Below are 5,878 nucleotides of genomic sequence, written 5' to 3' on the forward strand. Positions count from 1 at the left end.
ATGGTGCTGGGAAAATTGATGGGATTGAAGACAGATAAATCCCACGGGCCTGAGAATCTGCATCCCAGAGTGCTTAAGGAGGTGGTTCTGGAAATAGCGGCTGCATTGGTGGTCATCTTCCGGGATTCTATAAACTCTGGAACTGTCCCTGCAGATTGGAGGGTAGCTCACGTCACTCCAATATTCAAAAAGGGAGGTAGAGAGAAAGCAGGGAATTATAGACCAGTAAGCCTAACATCGGTAGTGTGGAAAATTATTGAATCCATTATCAATGATTTTATAGTGGAACATTTGGGAAGCAGTGGCAGGAACAGTCAGAGTCAGCATGGATTTATGAAGGGAAAATCATGCTTGACAAATCTGTTGGAATTCTTTGAAGATGTAACCAGTAAGGTTGAGAAGGGGGAGCCAGTCGATGTGGTATATTTGGACTTTCAGAAGGCGTTTGACAAAGTCCCGCATAAGAGATTATGCAAAATTAAAGCGCATGTGATTGGAGAAAATGTATTGAGGTGGATAGAAAACTGGTTGGCAGAGAGGAAACAAAGAGTAGGAATTAATGGATCCTTTTCAAATTGACAGGCAGTAACTAGTGGGGTACCACAGGGATCGGTGCTGGGACCCCAGCTACTCACAATATATATTAATGATTTGAATGAGGGAACAAAATGTAACATCTCCAAGTTTGCAGATGATACCAAGTTAGGTGAGAGGGTGAATTGTGACGAGGGCACAGGGATCCTACAGCATGATCTGGACAAGTTGGGCGAGTGGACAAATCAATGGCAGAGGCAGTAGAATTTGGATAAGTGTGAGGCTATTCACTTTGTGAGCAAAAACAGGAAGGCAGATTACTACCTGAATGGTTGTAAATTGGGAGAGGGGAGTGTGCAGCGGGACCTGGGTGTCCTTGTGCACCAGTCGCTGAAGATAAGCATGCAGGTGCAGCAGGTGGTAAAGAAGGCTAATGGTGTGTTGGCCTTCATTGCAAGAGGGTTCGAGTATACATAGACATAGAATTTACAGTGCAGAAGAGGCCATTCAGCCCATCGAGTCTGCACCGGCTCTTGGAAAGAGCACCCAACCCAAGTCCACACCTCCACCCTATCCCCATAACCCAGTAACCCCACCCAGCACTAAGGGCAATTTTGGACACTAAGGGCAATTTTTTAGCTTGGCCAATCCACGTAACCTGCACATCTTTGGACTGTGGGAGGAAACTGGAGGACCCTGGAGCTGTGAAGCAATTGTGCTAACCACCATGCTACCGTGCTGCCCTATAGTATAGAAGCAGGGATGTGTTGCTGCAATTGTACAGGGACTTAGTGAGGCCACACCTGGAGTATTGTGTGCAGTTTTGGTCTCTTTCTCTGTGGAAGGATGTTCTTGCTCTCGAGGGAGTGCAGCAAAGGTTTACCAGACTGATTCCAGGGATGGCGGGACTGTCATATGAGGAGAGATTGACTAGGTTGGGATTGTTCTCGCTGGAGTTCAGAAGAATGAGGGGGGATCTCATAGAGACTTATAAAATTCTAACAGGACTAAACAGGGTAGATGCAGGGAAGATGTTACCAATGGTGTGTGTGTCCAGAACCAGGGGTCACAGTCTGAGGATTCAGGGTAAACCATTTCAGACAGAGATGAGGAGACATTTCTTCACCCAAAGCCTGTGGAATTCATTACCACAGGAAGTAGTTGATGCTAAAACATTGGATATATTCAAGAGGCGGCTAGATATAGCACTTGGAGAGAATGGGATCAAAGGCTCTGGGGAGAAATCAGGATTAGGCTATTGAGTTGGATGATCGGCCATGATCGTGATGGATGGAGGAGCAGGCTCGAAGGGCCGAAAGGCCTCCTCCTGCTCCTATCTTCTATATACCTATGGATCTATGTATGTATCCACCTAACCTACACATCTTTGGACTGTGGTAAGAAACTGGAGCACCCGGAGGAAACCCACGCAGACATGGGGAGAACGTGCAGACTCCGCACAGACAGTGACCCGGGGCCGTAATTGAACCTGGGACCATGGAGCTGTGAGGCAGCAGTGTTAACCACTGTGCCACCGCACCATCTGCAGCACTCTGCTTCAGAGAGACAGAGGATCGGGAGGCTTGGCCCTCCCAAATCTCTTGTTTTATTACAGGGCAGTCAACATACAGAAAAGGTACTGGCCTTGGCACAGCAGGGACAAAGGGTCAATTTCAAATCTGTGCAGCCTCATTCTATCTTCAGATCCTGCCCCTTTGAATAGAGTATATGAGAAATGGATGGAGGAACGAGGCTCTGTGCTTACTGAGGAGGTTTGGAGAGAAGCCTTCTACAGGGTGAATTCCACTTCATCTTGTGTCAGACTGAGTTTGGTTCAGTTCAAAGTGCTACAAAGAACACATTGGACGAAGGCAAGGATGAGTGGGTTCTTTCAAGACGTGAAGAACAAGTGTGACCGCTGTTCACTTGCACTGGCTAACCACACACATGCGTTTTGGTCTTGTCCTGGGCTTGCTGGATTCTGGGGCGCCTTTTTTGACACAAGATCCAAGATTTTGCAGGGGGGGGTAAGGGCTGATGTTTTTGCCTTCGCCTCCTTAATAGTCAGAAGGTGTATATTGCTGAAGTGGAGATCCCTCACCACCCAGAGCATCGGCCTGGATGGAAGGCTTGAAGTCGGCCTTGCATCTGGAGAAAGTCAAGTATACTATCAGGGGCCCGGCGGGGAGGTTCCACCAGAGATGGTGCCCATTTCTTTCTTTCTTTAAGGATCTGGACACGTTAGAGAGCTGGGAGGGGGTTAGGGATGGGTGGGGCGGGGGGGGGGGGGGGGTGTTGGGGGGGAGCGGGTGGAGATGGAAGTAGAGGGGGGTAGGTTAGCATTTGGTTGTTGATGAAAGTTATATCATCTGTATATTTTTGGCAACATGTGTATTATTATTTATATTAAATAACTTAATAAAATGTTTATGAAAAAAACTATTCTGACTTGGACATATGTCACAATTCCTTCATTATCACTGGGTCAAAGTCCTGGACTCCCTCCCTAACAGCACAGTGGGTGTACCTACACCACATGGACTACAGCAGTCCAAGAAGGCAACTCACCACCACCTTCTCGAGGGCAATCAGGAATGAGCAATAAGTGCTGACCGAGCCAGCGATGCCCACATCCCATTAATCGATTAAAAAGAAAAGATTAAGATGAGGTTGCTAATTTGAATTCTTTACAATTCATGAAATTATACAGAATCCAAAATTAAAATAGCACACGAGTTAACTTTGGTGTATTGAAATTTATTTTCAAAGAGCCAGCACAATTATGATAGATTGAATGCCCTTGTGCTGTACGTTTCCATTATTCAATCAACAAGCATTTTGGAATCTCTTCAATATTCACAATAATGGTGCCTTTGAAATCCATAACATGGATGTTTCAATCCTCAAGGATCTCATCACAATGATTTTAGACACATGGTTCAAACAAGTAAATTAAACAACTGTTTAGCTATTGCCATCTGCATCACAAGAGGCCTCCAGGCACAGAACTATCAATCAGGCCAGACAGAATGGAGCACCTGGAACATGATCCTGTTTGAAACTCGCCAGTTTACATATCCTCTGGGCTTCACATCCTCAGGAACTGCTAAATGCTGTGATAACACATCACTTACCCTTAAACGATCAGCAGAATAAACAATCTAATCCTTGATCTTAGATAGCTTGACCTCCATTCCCTGGTGGGGACCAGCAAGGGAAGGTGGTTGTCATTTCATTCCAGCTCTTTCAAAATCATTCCAATCATCAGCTAAAAATACATTTTTAAAAAGCAGAAAATACCTTCTTATCTTCGGCAGTCCCTTGAGATCTGGGATGACCTGCTTCCATTCCAGTTTGATGGTAAGTCCATTGTGCGACCTACAGACTCTGCCACATGCAGGGCAGGTGGTGCTAGAGGGGCTGATTGGATGACTTGGTGTGTCAATCACAAATCAGAATCTCCCATGAGACAATGAGGATGTTTGACCTCTTCAGGGATACTTTGAGGACATCTCTACAGCATTTCCACTGTCCTCCTGGAATGTCCTGTGTGACCGAGTTCCTAGTAGAACAGTTTCTTCAACAGTTTGGTGTCAGGCATATGCACGACATAGGTTTCCTCTAAGCTGTGTTGCAGGCCACCAGTCTATCAAGAAATAATCAATGGCAGTGGGGGTATAGCTCAGTGATAGAGCACTTGACTGCAGATCAAGAGATCCCTGGTTCAAATCCAGGTGCCCCCTCATTTTGAGGGGCTGGTTTAGCACAGGGCTAAAGAGCTGGCTTTAAAAGCAGACCAAGGCAGGCCAGCAGCACGGTTCAATTCCCGTACCAGCCTCCCCAAACAGGGGTCGGAATGTGGCGACTAGGGGCTTTTCACAGTAGCTTCATTTGAAGTTTACTTGTGACAATAAGCGATTTTCATTTAATTTTTCAAGTGTCGCACACTTGATTATTAACATTGCCCGCATGGCATGTGGAGAGTACACTGCTGCTCCGTCAATCAATGTTTCATTAAACTATGAGGCCACACATGGCTGGATTTCCAAAGGTACATGATTCCACTCAATGCCAGGCCATTGTGGCAACAGTTGACTGGCTGGCAGTGCAGGATGTGAGAGAGAGCAAGCTCTGGAAGCAGCACTTGGTGAAGAAAAGGAGCTGTCATCTAAGGCGTTTGTCTGACTCACAGTGAATCGGTGAGTAGTATTTGAGGGCAGGTGAGCTCTGTGGGCGCAGATATTTATTTCTGTGGTGCCCTTTCAAGCTTGACTGATGTTATTCCAGCAGAAATGTGGTTGCTCACTGTGGTATTATCAGGTATTGCAGTACCCGAGAGGCTGAAGACCATTAGTTAAACCTAGGAGTTTACCATTGGCTGTTTTGTATGTTGCTCCGCCCTGACAGGTGGGGTATAAGAACCGGTGCCGTCCCAGCAGCCCTCATTCTGTACTGAAGCTGCTGGGGAACAGGTCTAGCCTATTAAAGCCTTCAGTTATGTTACTACCTCGCTTTAATAGTAATTGATCGTGCATCAATTTAATAGACTACTAATTATGCTGAAAGGATGGATCGCCGAATCAAGCCGGAGTGTCTGCAACTCAGCCCCCACGCGGAGAAATCGGCGGCGATCTTCAAGCACTGGCTGGTGTGCTTTAAAGGCTACCTCGAGACGGCCGAAGGCACACCCTCGGGGGAGCAGAAACTGCATCTCCTGCACTCAAGGGTAAGCCATGGGGACTTCCGGTTGCGGCGATGCCCAGCTAAGCCGCACGTTTCGGCGGCTCCAGCTCAAACGGACATTCGGGCTCTTTTAAGAGCCCCAACGGGGAATTTTTCCAGGACGAAACCCGGTGTGGGGTGAGTTAACAGGGAGTCCCCCCCAACGAAAGAGAAAAATATCGGCGGTGGCGGCTACATCGCGAGGAATCCTCGACGATAGGGACAGGAGGAAAAAAGAAGCAAGATGGCGGCGGAGAAAGCCCAGGCGACATGGGGGCCCGATCAAGACGAATTCTTAAGAAGGTGTGTGGAGCTACTTAAGAAGGAGGTGCTGACCCCGATGCTACTGGCAATTGAGGGGCTTAAGGAGGCACAAAGGACCCAGGAGACAGAGCTCCGCGTGGTGGAGCAGAAGGTGACGGATAATGAAGACGAGATCCTGGGCCTGGCGGTCAAAACACAGACGCACGAGGCGCTCCAGAAGAAGTGCATTGAAAGGATTGAGGCCCTAGAAAACAGAGCACGAAGGAAGAACCTTCGGATCCTGGGTCTCCCCGAGGGAGTGGAAGGAGTGGACTGCGGGGCTTACGTGAGCATGATGCTAAGCTCGCTGATGGGAGCT

At 47.6% G+C, this 5,878-nt stretch overlaps 1 non-coding gene across 1 annotated transcript; it reads left to right on the plus strand.

Moving 5' to 3' along the window:
• The first annotated feature begins 4,205 nt into the window (after positions 1–4,205).
• On the plus strand, positions 4,206–4,277 carry trnac-gca (transfer RNA cysteine (anticodon GCA)). The gene has a single exon. It is a non-coding gene; the product is annotated as a tRNA-Cys (tRNA).
• Positions 4,278–5,878: the final 1,601 nt, after the last annotated feature.

This window comes from Scyliorhinus torazame, chromosome 8, assembly GCF_047496885.1.
Source record: "Scyliorhinus torazame isolate Kashiwa2021f chromosome 8, sScyTor2.1, whole genome shotgun sequence".
Lineage (NCBI taxonomy): Eukaryota > Metazoa > Chordata > Chondrichthyes > Carcharhiniformes > Scyliorhinidae > Scyliorhinus > Scyliorhinus torazame.